Source organism: Oncorhynchus mykiss, chromosome 22, assembly GCF_057628025.1.
Source record: "Oncorhynchus mykiss isolate SJ-2025 chromosome 22, ASM5762802v1, whole genome shotgun sequence".
Classification (NCBI taxonomy): domain Eukaryota; kingdom Metazoa; phylum Chordata; class Actinopteri; order Salmoniformes; family Salmonidae; genus Oncorhynchus; species Oncorhynchus mykiss.
This window is the reverse complement of record NC_143043.1, coordinates 45630032-45644581: the sequence shown is the minus strand read 5'-3', so window position 1 is coordinate 45644581 and position 14550 is coordinate 45630032. Positions and strand designations below refer to the sequence as shown.

The following is a 14550-nucleotide window of genomic DNA, read 5'->3' as shown; positions in this document are numbered from 1 at the left end:
GGTCAGAGCTAGTGATGTGAAAATTTCTTAATTTTTTAAAACTACCGTTTTTTTATCGGTTTACTGTTAAAACGATAACAAAATGTTATAAAATTCCACATCAAATCCTTTTGCATGCTATGGCCGCTAGGGGGCAATGAAGATCTACCTCAGTCCTACAGCAGGCGGCACCTGAAATCCGCTTGAGGCAGGTGACATTATGTCCAGAAGACAACCGCTAATTCACGTTGACTCATGTTTCTTTCAATTGTTATGTGCATTAGCAACTCACAACAAAAATGTACCTAGACAAATGATCACAGTTATCCCTACATTCTCTTTTCCCTTTGTTGTGGATCACTCAATTTCGATGCAACCGCACCCCACACACACACGCTGCGCACCCAAGCTCACCGCTCCCTACACACACACACACACACACACACCTCCCATTAGGCCTAAAGACATGATTGCCTATAAAACATAACTATATCACAAAAACTTTATAACGAATTCAAAATGGACTGGTTGATTAAAGTAGGGAAATGTGTTCCTATTACAAGCTGCAGTTATGGAATAATAAAGAAGTCGTCTTTTTTTCTAACTGCTACAGTGTGCCATTTAAAATTAGGTTACATTAGGTTTTATTTTGTGGAGACAAAAATATCAGGTTAGGGATTTTTTCTTAATGTTAATGATTCAATTTCTTTTAAATGTTAACATTCACACCCCTAGTCAGCGCACGGTCTGAGTACAAGTCCTGGTTATCCATCTGACCATGTGAATGTTAACCTATTTAAAAAGGTCTCGCTCTCCATAGCTGACGTGTGTGAGATCAGTCATCCAGAGAGCTGGTGCTCTTATGCATGGTTCAGTTTTGTTTGCCTCAAACCTCTCTCAGATGTGGAGGTTTAGGTGTTCATGAAAAGGAGGCCAGGAACTGCAGAAGGGGACAGACAGGGTGCCCTAATCTTCCTATAAAAAGAAGCCTTGACCACAGAATCTGAAGGGACAACTTATCGACTAAAAACACAGGCAGGCTTTTCAGCGCCACGGTTGTCAGGCAAACACTCTGGATTTCTGAGTATCAATTCACATTTGGCAAATACGGTTTCCCAGAAAAAAAATCAAAAAAAAAAAAAGTGAGATCCTGAATAAGTGGCAGTCAGTCCCAATTCACACTCAACAGCCACTACATTCTCCAAACCCCCACAAAACAACCACATTCTGTAACCCCCCCCCACACACACACACACACACAAGGCTGTAACAAAGGATATCAAAGTGGCACCGTCACTCATGTCATTCCAGCACTATAGCTGGGAAAAGAGAAAAATCTGTCAAATAATTATAGCTTGTCCTACGATTTCACTCTGCTGTTGTCTTTTTTTGTTCTTTCACATGCAAAAACAAAGTCCCCGGCATTCAGCTTGGAAACACCTGGCACAGGGCTTGTGAGACAACACTTCCAAAGCGCTCGACCAATTCATTTGCATAATAAAAAAAGCGTAATGGCAGCGATTACTAATTAAGACTCGAATTGCAATTTGCTCTCAGGAAAGAGGGAGGAAAAATGAGAGAGAGAGAGAGGTGACAAATGCATTTATTTACATTTTTCCCCAAGGACATACTGATTCATGCACATTCTAGGAAGGCAAAAAAAAGTCCTAATGAGGTCCCTTGGGGTGTAGGGAGAGCCTTCTCTTTCTCTCCCCCTCGTTCTCTCCTTTCCCTCTGTGTTGGGGAACGTGTTCCATCCTCATTAGAGCAGAGGCAGGAAACGGGGCTGCACAGACTCTGGGTTCGGCATATGTCACTGAGATGGAAGGACAAGTGGGGGGGGGGGGGGGGGGGGGGGGGGTTTGACGTTAGCTAGCGCTAGTCGGCTGTACCTGCACCAAAACTCAGATATTTATCCCCCTATAGCTAGTTCTCAATCTTTTTTTTAAAAACGCTTTAAAATGGTGAGCCAACATGTTTTACCTCAAACTCATTCTCTCGTGGCTTTATCATGTCCCCCTGCAGCAGACATACGGTGCACAATACATTTGTTATATCAAATCGCAATATCGAACCACAATACATACACTGAACAATATAAAACGCAACAATTTCAAAGATTTTACAGTTCCTTATAAGGAAATCAATCAATTGAATTAAAATGTCTTAGGCCCTAATCTATGGATTTCACAACTGGGAAACTGTTGGACAGAGAACTAAAAAAAAAAAAAATAGGATAAGAAACAAGTCAGTATCTAGTGTGACCACCATTTGCTTCTTGCATCTCGACACATCTCCTTCGCATAGAGTTGATAAGGCTGTTGATTGTGGCATGTGGTCCCAATCCATGGAACACCTAGGAACCTGGAACCCGTAGTCCTACACTGTCGATGCAGATCAACCCAAACATGCTCAAATGGGTGACATGGCTGGTGAATATGCAAGCCATGAAAGAACTGGGACATTTTTAGCTTCCAGGAATTGTGTACAGATCCTTGAGACATGGGGCCATTGCTAGCGGATGAACGGCATGACAACTGGCCTCAGGATCTCATCACAGTATCTCTGTGCATTCAAATTGCCATCAATAACATGCAATTGTGTTCATTGTTCATAGCTTATTCTATAACCTCACTGCCACCATGGAGCACTTGGTTCGCAACAATGACATCAGCAAACTGCTTGCCGATACGATGCCATACATGCCATTTGCCATCTGCACGGTACAGTTGAAACAGTGAAGAGCACACTTCTCCAGCGTGCCAATGGTCATCGAAGGTGAGCATTTGCCCACTGATGTCGGTTACGACGCCGAACTGCCATCAGGTCAAGACCCTGTTGAGGACGACGAGCACGCAGATGAGCTTCCCTGAGACGGTTTCTGACAGCAGAAAGTATTTTTCCGTGCAAACCCACAGTTTAAATCAGCTGTCTGGGTGGCTGGTCTCAGCCGATCCCGCAGGTGAAGAAGCCGGATGTGGAGGTCCTGGGCTGGCTTGGTTACACGTAGTCAGTAGTTGTGAGGCCGGTTGGAAGTACTGCCAAATTCTTTAAAAACGACACTGGAGGCAGCTTATGATAGAGAAATTAACATTAAATTCTGGCAACAGCTCTGGTGGACATTCCTGCAGTCAGCATGTCTATTGCAATCTCCCTCAAAGCTTGATACATCTGTGGCATTGTGTTGTATGACAAAACTGGACATTTTAGAGTGGCCTTTCATTGTCCCCCACACAAGATACACCTGTGTAATGATCATGCCGTTTAATCAGCTTCTTGATATGTCACACCTGTCAGGTGGAAGGATTATCTTGGCAGAGAAACGCTCACTAACAGGGATGTCAACAAATGTGTGCACAAAATGAGAGAAATATGTTTTTTTGTGTATATGGAACATATACATATCTTATATTTCAGCTAATGAAACATTGCACTTACAATTTACACGTTGAGTTCATATTTTGTTCAGTATAGAGTCGCAACACAATATCGTATTTGCACCTAAGTATCGTGATAATGTCGTTTTATGAGGTCTATGGCAATTTTCAGCCCAATCAACAACGGCAACAGCAAAGTTGTAGATTGCATTAAAACAATGAAAATTGTGTTTGCAGAACATATATTTGTGGTGGTTTCCGATGGCAAACCACCGTGAACCTCAAATGACGACCCCCAGTACACTATATCTATTGATCTGAAGATCACTGTTCCCCCCCCCCCGGGCTTTTTATAGGACACCGTGTTTCTTAGCAACCGATAACATTACATCGTTGGTGTTTTTTCTTCCCCCAAGCCGGAGAAACAAAATGAATATGCGACTCCAGACAGTTTCCCCAGCCCAGACTTCATAAACAAACACGGCATAGTAATGCTGGAAGTGACAGGTCACTGCTCGCATTTATTGATTCCCAGAGCGGCAGGCAGGCGTACGATGCAGCACACACCCAGACTGGCATCTTCCCACACACGCCCCACCATGTGGAGCAGAGTATCATCAGCCTCCTCTTCAGTTGTTTAAGGCGAGAGTCTCCGTGCAACCCCCCCCCCCCCCCCCCAAGTGATTGACCTTTTCTATTGCACAGGTATATGCAGAGCAGCTTAGTATCCACTACAGGGAAAGGGCAACAGTGTTTGTAGAGCGATATTAAACCCCTATAGAGACCAGAGAGACAGCGTTTCCCTCGCTCTCCCTCTATCGGCAATCTGCAATTCTCTACGAGAAAAATTGCTAGGGGAGAAGAAACTAATTAGAAGCACATGGGAAAGATCGGTAGCAATTAGAGGGGAGCTTGTCAGCTGTGAACCCCTACCTGCAACAGTGTCTCTGCGCTGCACAGGAGCACAGATGACAGGGTGAGCGTTCTGCACAATTGCCGCTCTGTCTGCCCCCCCACCCCGCTCTCCCCCTCTCTATTGGTGTGAAAAATATGCAGGAATAGGGGCTGCCGCAGAAAATATCTGTGGGGGGCCTGGGAGAGAGCAGGGTTTCGCCAGGCATATATTCTAATTAGGTCAACCCTCATCCTAATGGTCGACCTCTACCTTGATTTGACAGAGCCTGGTGCTGGTGGACCCCCCACCTGGATGGCAGACTGCAGGGAGGGAGGGAGGGAACATTGGAGGGAAAGGTATCATTGAAGCCCAGGCGAAGGACAGACCAGACGGCAACCCTGAACACTCAGTTCTTTTATGTTATCGGTTGTACTCGCTTTCAGGGAACTGAACGTAATAGAAATACCTAACACTGTCCAAGAGATGCACTCATTCTGTAAGGAATTATATAAACCCCCAGCCAGCCATCCATCCTAGGTTATTCCTTAATATTGTGTAAATTTAATTGGCTCCGTGACCCTTTTCTGATGATGGATGACTCAGGATTCAGAGCGCATTCATACAACGTAAAAGACTGATGGGGGTGAGGGTGTAATGGTTTTAAAGCCAGCACTTGGGCCACTGTATAGGCGAATAGATTAAACTGCTGTCTGCCTGCCTCAAAAGGAAAAACTCCAACAAATCTTGTGTCAGGTATTTCACATTGGGACAACAAAGTTCTGATGGAAGCCACATGAAAAGGGTGAAGGTAAAACAGGGATATGTGGCTGTAACTTTTAAACAAGGTGTTGAGGAATCAGGATTCTGCCGTTCACAATTCCACAGCAAAAATAGAGGAAGAGAGAGGAGCAAGCGAGAGTGATAGAGTAGAGATCAACAACAAAAAATTGTCAGCAATGGGCCTCCCGAGTGGCAGTGGTCTAAGGCTCTGTCACTAGAGATCCTGGTTCGAGTCCAGGCTCTGTCGGAGCCAGCAGTGACTGGGCTACCCATGGTGCAGCGCAGTTGATGAAACCAATGTTGCATTCTCAAGCATTGGCTAAGATTTTCCTCTATTCAAAATTGGCCATGTAATACTGACAAAGTCAAAAAAAAATATTATTAGAAGAGCCTAATTGACAAGTAACTCCTATGCGGTCAAGATTTCCTCTGAACACTTCTGATTTTTACCTTAGAAATAGACAAACATCATAGTTATCTACCTTACCCACCTTAGCCAATTGATCCCTGGTTCATTGAAATAGGGAATTATTTTACAAAGACATCAAAAGTATTTAGTTGTAATTGTAATGTTGCAGAGTGGCCAACTATCCTCCAGGAGAGATACTGGGTGTGCAGTTTTTTTTACTTGAGCTTTTGGACAAAAAAGTTAATGTCAAGCCCTGCCTGTGGAGGGGAGATCGCATGGAGCCTGAAAGATTCTCATGTTTCAGACCATTTTCAGAGCACATTTCTTTAACAGATTTTATTTGCCCCATTCATATTTGTTATGGAATTAATACATTTTTGTTCTCTTTTCTTGTGGCACACACGTCATTCATTGCATGTTTTCCGTCAATCAGATTTATTCCAAAACAGACTTAAAATGTGAATGTTGAAAGGCGATTTATCTAAAAAGATATCCCTCAGCTCTCTGCAATGCATCAGTTCCCCTAGGATCGAACAACTAGGAAGAGAAGCAATGCCAAACAAATTTACATTTATATTTCAGTCATTTAGCAGAAGCTCTTATCCAGAGCAACTTACAATTAGCAGATTCATCTTAAGATAGCTAGGCGGGACAACCACATATCACAGGCATAGAAAGTAACAATGTAGCCATCAGTAGAGTCAGAGCTAGAAGAGGGGGATTGGGTGGGGGTCAAGTGCCCGTGCTGGTTAAGTGGGGGGGGGGGGGGGGGGGTTCAGATGTTTTTGGAAGATGGGCAGGGACTCTGCTGTCCTAGCTTTAAGGGGGAAGTTGGTTCCACCATTTCTCTGCCCTGGCACACCAGAGCTTGGACTGGGCTGAGCAGGAGCATGCCAACATTTTAGAGCCGTACCATTTCCATAAACCATATCAATAACGCGAAGGGACACAAATTAATAAACTACTTACTCCCTTTGGATGATTAATGAATGACCACAAATGACCAAATATGAATCCATTAGCCAGTCAGTCACACAATGATGATAGGCTAGAGCTCAAAGGTTAGAAAGCCCCCTATTCATCAGTCCCTCTTCCCTGTCCTACAGTCTTCACAAAGGAGTGGTCATATTTCTAGAACCTGGACCCCTGTCACCATTCTCATCACAATGAATTCTAATTGACCAGCAGCACTCTTGTGACTGACAGACAGCATCAAATGGACCCAAAGGGCAGGCACCAAGCACATAACTATTGACTAGCAGCATACCGCATGTGTCTCAGAATTATATATATTTTTATTTTAAATCCATTCATCCCCACAACCTTTATTTAACTAGGCAAGTCAGTTAAGAACACATTCTTATTTTCAATGACGGCCTAGGAAAGGTAGGTTAACTGCCTTGTTCAGGGGCAGAACGACAGATTTTTACCTTGTCAGCGCAGGGATTCAATCTTGCAAACTTACGGTTAACTAGTCCAACGCTCTAACCACCTGCTTCTCATTGCACTCCACGAGGAGCCTGCCTGTTACGCGAATGCAGTAAGCCAAGGTAAGTTGCTAGCTAGCATTAAACTTATCTTATAAAAAACAATCAATCACTAGTTAAAATAGTAATATCAAACATGTGTAGTTATCTAGCGTGTCCTGTGTTGCATATAATCGATGCGGTGCGTATTCGCGAAAAAGGACCGTCCTTGCTCCAATGTGTACCTAACCATAAACATCCATGACTTTCTTAAAATCAATACACAAGTATATATTTTTTAAACCTGTATATTTAGCTAAAATAAATCCAGGTTAGCAGGCAATATTAACCAGGCAAAATTGTGTCACTTCTCTTGCATTCATTGCACGCAGAGTCAGGGTATATGCAACAGTTTGGGCCGCCTGGCTTGTTGTAAACTAATTTGCCAGAATTTTACATAATTATGACATAACATTGAAGGTTGTGCAATGTAACAGGAATATTTAGACTGATGGATGCCACCCATTAGAAAAAAATAAGGAACGGTTTCATATTTCACTGAAATAATAAACATCGAGATGATAGTGTCTGGATTCGACCATATTAATGACCTATGGCTCGTATTTCTGTGTGTTATGTTATAATTAAGTCTATTATTTGATAGAGTCTGACTGAGCGAAGGGTAGGCAGCACCAGGCTCGTACGCATTCATTCAAACAGCACTTTCGTGCGTTTTGCCAGCAGCTCTTTGCTGTGCTTCAAGCATTGAGCTGTTTATGACTTTAAGCTCATCAACTCCCGAGATTAGGCTGGTGTAACCGATGCGAAATAGCTAGCTAGTTAGTTGGTGGGGTGCGCGCTAATAGCGTTTCAAACGTCACTCGCTCTGAGACTTGGAGTAGTTATTCCCCTTGCTCTGCATGGGTTAGGCTGCTTCGAGGGTGGCTGTTGTTGATGTGTTCCTGGTTCGAGCCCAGGTAGGGACGAGGAGAGGGACGGAAGCTATACTGTTACACTGGCAATACTAAAGTGCCTATAAGAACATCAAATAGTCAAAGGTATATGAAATACAAAATGGTATAGAGAGAAATGTTCCTATAATAACTACAACCTAAAACTTCTTACATGGGAATATTGAAGACTCATGTTAAAAGGAGCCACCAGCTTTCATATGTTCTCATGTTCTGAGCAAGGAACTTAAACGTTAGCTTTCTTACATGGCACATATTACACTTTTACTTTCTTCTCCAACACTTTGTTTTTGCATTATTTAAACCAAATTGAACATGTTTCATTATTTATTTGAGGCTAAATTGATTTTATTGATGCATTATATTAAGTTAAATTAAGTGTTCATTCAGTATTGTTGTAATTGTCATTATTACAAATAAATGTTTAAAAGAAGAAAAATCGGCTGATTTAAATCGGTATCGGCTTTTTTTGTCCTCCAATAATCGTTATCGGCATAGCTGGGTTTCTGTACAGCACTGAGATATCAGCTGATGTACGAAGGGCTATATAAATAAATTTGATTTGATTAATACTGCCTGGTACCATTGCTGGTATGGGCCTCGATAAGCATATTTGTCCAACGGTATCTTATCAGAGAGGAATAGGTGAAGCATGAATATGTTAGCTAGCTAGCTACATGAAATATGAAAACATGTAGCTAGATTAGTCATTCACAATGTGGTCAATAAAAATGCAGGCTGTATTAAAAAAAAATTGAAATCAGGATACAGTATGGTAAACATTAGGGCCGGGGCGATAACAGTGTCGCAATACTCGCTAGTACCATGGCAAGGAAACAAAACGGATTTAACTTCTATACGAAAACAGCTCTAATGTCAGAAGAAAAAAAAACATTTTCATCCAGAGTCACATGTATTTATTTTACAAGCTATAACAAAGTATTTTACATACAGCAGGTTTTTAAAAGGACCTAAGAGTTGTCTGCTTCGTGATTTCATTTTTGCCATGGAAAAAAAATATGGTATGTATACTGGTATTGTCACAGCCCTACTAAACATTGTGTGTGTGTGTGTGTGTGTATTTTAAGTGGGGCAACGATACATTATTGCTGTGTTTGCAAACTCGAGCCGTGCAAAGCCCAGCAGTTACTCAGGTGAGAGCTTCCTGGGCCTAATGAAGACTGACATTTGTTTCTGTTTCTCCTTCCCCGGGAGCCCATATATATGGCACTATTCCCTATGGCACTCTATTCCCTATGTAGTGCACTACTTTTGACCAGGCACCATAGGGGTCTTGTCAAATCTAATGCACTTAATAGGGAGCCATTTGGGAAGCGAGCAACCCATGCATCACATCAGCTCCATTAATATCTTCCAGAGAGATACAGGCCGGAAGGGGGGGGGGGGGGGGGAGGAAAGAGACCATTGCCAAACAATACTGAGGCTGAGATTAGCTGTAATGCGATTAGACAGTCTGACAAACCTGGACTTGAGAACATTACAGTCGGGGACGTAGCCTATCTGGAGAGAGAAACGAAAGATGAGACCAAGGCATGATACTAGACGGGTGTTTCTTTATTCAGCGTTTTTTTTTTTACCCTGACAGATAATCGTGTCTCTCTAGGAGCTAAGGCAAGGCAAAGTCTGGACCTCATGGCACACAGCAGTGGCTGCTCAGTGCTGGGAAGTCACTTCAGTTGCAACCAGAGGACCGACCGACCGATAGCACTTGTTTGAACGCCTTGTCTCAGCGGAGTATCTTGCAAATTGGCTTAAATGTCCTTAAGTAAATGGGTGTCCTGATGCATTAGTGTATGTCCTAACCCTCAGACACAGGCAGAACCAGTTCAGGGCAATTCAACAGTATAACAGTGACAGTCAGATTGTTCACTTTCAAATGTATGTAAAACAAAAACCAATGATTGCAAAGTTAAACAAGCCACATAACTATTCACAAGGACTACTTTTAACAATTTCCACAGACATTATTACAAAACACATTTACTTCAAGAACAGTGCAGATTAGGGTGTGAACATTTAAACATAGAAATAAATCCCTAAACATGAACGATCCCAAACCAAAAAGATAACTGCACTGTGAAGAAAAACTATCGCAAATCTACCACTAACAGACCAATGACTATTACCAAAAATATTGTGTTATGATAGTCCATATCATCCAGCCCTATCAAACTTTACAATCAAATAAACAGCTACTGAATCTATTAGCCTTATAGAGCACATATTGCAAACAATTCATTTGAACTGTGTATCCTTGAAAATCGCTAATCAATAGCCCTAACCAAAAACAGCCCATGTTTTTTTCTGCAAACCGGCACGTCATATTCTCTTTATTGTGACACACAAAGTGAGAGGGTTTATGGTAGGGGAAACAGTGTTGCAATAGTCTGTGACAAGCGAACCTGGGAGCTTTGTGTTCACATTGCCCTAAAAAGGCAACCGGACCGTGGAATTCAAGCGAACCAAACTCAGACCCTCTCGTTTGGTTCGGGGGCTCTTTTGAGGGGTCTGAAATCCTTTGGCGTTCACAAACCACAAAACGTTTTGCCAACCACACTGAGTTCACATACCTAATGCAACAATGCTGTAACGTTACGAAGAGATATGCATTTTTCTAATTATCTACCACAGATAAGCACTCCGCACATCATCGTCATTGACAGGTCGAAAAATGTCCCGAGTGAGAGCAGCAAAGTCCTGTATGACAATACTTTAATGAGTCAAATGAGAAGGTGATTAAATGCTAACTTTGCGAGGTGTAATAGAGCCTAGTGGCAACAGTGCAATAAGGGACAGGGTGAGAGTCACAGCGCAGTTGATATACTGCAATTGTCAATGGTAGAGGATGTCGGCGTCAATAGCATATCTAAAACCAGAAGACTACAAGATGCCATGTCCAAAAAAAAAAAAACACGACAGCCCCGATGAAGCAATTGTACAATGATTGCTTGGCAAGTGCAAAGCCCGAGCTCTCAAACACCATACGTAGCTTGAACAGATTGTTGGACGTCTAGGAACACGTTTGTCACAAATCACTGCAATGAGCCACCACGTCGATGAGAAGTGGGACATGAAGTACATACTGAGAACATGGAGGCACACAACAGAACATAAAACAGCACTAATACCATCGTTGCTGAGTGGGGGATAGCAGTAAGGTAAGTGCGGTTACCACAGTCAAAGTCAAAATTGGCTGTGTATTCATTAATGTAAGGTTAAGGCATAAGGTTAGCATTGTGGTTAAGGTTAGGATTAAAGACAAGGTTTGATTTAAATCACATAAGAGAAATTGTAGAAATAGACAGGCTTAATGACATTGTTGCTGTGGTACCTAGTGGGACCAGTATGTAGGTGCCAGGACTGGGGCAGATTGAACTGCATTGCCCCCTAGCGGTCATATACAGAACCACATTGAATTCATGTCTTTTTTTTTTTAAAGTTTAAACGATAAAAGGCTGTTTAAATGTTGATAAATGTAAATTTGTCACATCCCTAGGGCAGATGGAAAGTTTGGTAAAATAATTACGTTTTGTGCTTTTGGTGCCGTAATTCGGTTACCAAACTTTGCATAGGCACAGTTCAAGTAAATGTGTTTTTGTCATTCACTCTGTTACAGTGGAATTGCCCTTCAGCAGTTTGACAGTCAGTGTAGCTACCCTGACAAACCCCACATGTAGCTATTATGAACCACTCAAAGGCAGACAGGTGTCTTAACATTGAGGTGCCGCTGGGCAACCCTAAAGAAAACTAGCCAATAATGTGGTTTTGAAATGTGCAGTAGTTGCAGGGCTGGGAGGAGAGGAAGATCTTCCCCCAGGTGATGAACTATTTATTGCTTTGGAGGATGTACTGTTATCTATCTTGTGGGATATCAGTCAGTGAGGCACAATAGAGAAACCATTTTCTTGGCCATTACACCTCATCTCTTCCTTCACCATGTGAATTTCCACCACAATCTTTTAATAAAAGATGAAAACTGGGTATAAGGTAGACCACATACAATACTGTGTGTAGACCTGTGACACAGGAAATAACCTGTCTTGCTGTCAATCTATGAGCAACGTCTGTTCATGGTAGCCTTATAAGGCATCCAAAATAAATCAAAAAAGACAAATACCATAGATTTGGCCTAAATATAGCACATGACGTGCAAACCATTGAGCAGATAGTCTAACTAATGTTAATATGTGGACATTGGAAATGTAGTGTATCCTGTTCCAAGAGGGGAAATCCTACAATTGCAAAAGTACTTAAATTACTCAGCGATGAATCATACATTTGGTAAACAATCCTATAAAATCACAAGTTTGCAGGCATATGTCCATGCAAATATCAAACTAGGAAGAGGTCAATGATTATCGATGCCTGTGATTATGAACTCCTCTCCTGCCAAGGTATGATTAGGTCATATTTATTTTCCCATTGTAGAATTACCAAGTACCCTACATTGGTGAATCACCTACAATGAAATAGTGATACAAAAAAATATATATGCTTGATTGTTTTGAAACGGGTGTTTAGTGCTAGGCTGGTACAAAACTCCGAATGCCCACCAGTAGCTATTTACGGGATACGTTTCAGCATGCGAGTCAGCCAGAAGTAGGCCTAAATATCTCCATTCTATTTCCAAAGTTGGAGGAACACCACAGACGATAAACGTCATTGTCAACTTACTGTAGTGACAACGATGTAACTAACTACTGCACATGGATATTGTAGCCAGATAGGTTTAGTTCGGCTAGCACTGCAAGCTCTCCAAACATGAAAGTTACATTTCATCGCATTACAAAATCCAACCTCACCGGTAACTTACGTAGTTAAGGTTACTTTCAAACAGCAATAACTTGTTCCATATGAACTGACGTCAGTTACCGGTTATCAACTCGACCAGGTCACATAACTACCTCGACTGTCTTACTAATAGAGCGTAACGTTATATTATTACACGTAACTCGCTAACTAAAACTCGCTAACTAACTTGTAGCTCGGACTTTGTGCATTGACACTAGCTACGAACGAAGCTAATTGGTGGCTAGCAAGTAATGGCAGGCCTCGCATGGTAACGTTAGCATATACTCGCTAACAAGACACTTCTGTAAAAAAAAAAGACCCAACCAGCCGACTCAGTTACAAATGTTAGTAACCAGTTTTTGGTAGATTTTATTTTTAAAGGACGACTAGCTAGTTTGCTAGTTCTGTCAGCACGACACGTCAGGAAGAGTCCCTTGTTTTTATGCGACTGGTTAGCTAGCAAGCTAGCTACTTTCAGTTAGGCCAAAGCTTCGTCAACACATTGCCTTCCTCGCCATTGGACGCCGTTTAGTTAGCAAGCTTACTTAGCTGCGCAAATTATGTTCATAACAAAATAACATGTTACATTTATAAACCATTAAAATTGTCCTTACCGGCTGCGATAACTTTTGAGTTATTGTTCAGCGGTGTGTATATTTTTCTATTTCCAGTCAGAATCGGCAACATGAGAGCTTGGCGAGGGGGAGGCAGCGCGTCTGCAACGGTCTGACAGATCAGTGGAAGGCAGAGTGGAGCCAATGAGTGACATCGGCGGGTGCGTCCGTACATTCACCATCTACTTCTATTTCAGAGCACTGTCGTGTCTGCCAAAGCATTGACCTAATTGATGAATTTACGACGCGCAACACCCGTCGAATAAAATATGACCGGTGTCAGTAAACGTTGGCAAAAACAAAAAACGTAATTAAAATTGCTACCAGCAGTTTGGTTAATCACAAACGCTCAAGAAAACAGTCTAACTAGCTTTGCTAGGGCGAGTAAAATGGTCAGAGTGAGGTGTTCTCTCATTAATGTCTGTAAATAGTTAGCCAACTTTAACCAGTTATCTTGACTGCTGATGTGAGGTCGGAAGGCTCATATCAACCCAACTCCTCGGCCAGAGCTTTCAGCGTGCGCTCTAAACGCTTTGATAGCAAAACGCTCTGAATTTAGGAACATAATCTGACAAAGCTTTGACTTTACTAACGACCGAGAACTCACTCTGACATACTTGAGGCAATTCACAAACGCACCCCGAGTCCTGTCCAATCACTTACCTACTAGTACTAGCTGTGAGAAGTCAATTATTGTACACTTTTTTTGTTGTTGAAAAAGTTGCTCTCTGACTGAGACCGGGGCGAACCCCTCTTTAAACTTCTACAGAGTACCACAGTATGAGTCGTAATACCCATAAAACTGAGGGGTCAAACAGGGAAATGGTTCCTATCTATCGTTTTTCCACCATTCATTTTTCCCAAGGTATTTTAGAAACAAGTCAAATAAGAGCAGGGTTTCGTGTAGGCGTACCCTGGCGTCACGTTTTGATAGCCGTGTAAATCTCTCTAGGACAAGGTGACTTTTATCAATATATTCGCTTGTATTTACTCCCCAAAAATGAAATGCTAATGTAGCTATCATAAAGAACAACAAATGCCATGTTGATCTGGATGAGACTGCCGAATCGAGGCACAAGTAAGAATTTATTTTTATTTATTTAACCTTTATTTAACTAGGCAAGTCAGTTAAGCACAAATTCTTATTTACAATGACAGACTGGCAAAAGGCCTCCTGCGGGGACTGGCCTGGGATTTTTTTTTAAACTATATAAATATAAGACAAAACACACCACAACAAGAGAGAC

General features: G+C 42.0%; 1 protein-coding gene across 28 annotated transcripts in view; it reads right to left on the bottom strand.

The window, feature by feature from the left end:
• The window catches only part of LOC110501870 (R3H domain-containing protein 1), a 60040-nt gene extending 46186 nt beyond the window's left edge, over positions 1–13854 (bottom strand). For 13 of the 28 annotated variants that reach the window (XR_016490663.1, XM_090216191.1, XM_036959307.2 and 10 more), the window contains exon 1: positions 13304–13822. The gene's annotated coding sequence lies outside the window, so the exon portion shown is untranslated. Of the gene's footprint in view, positions 1–13303 lie in introns of all 28 variants that reach the window. The other 15 variants (XR_016490666.1, XR_016490667.1, XR_016490665.1 and 12 more) reach the window with 5 other exon arrangements.
• Between the last annotated feature and the right edge of the window lie 696 nt (positions 13855–14550).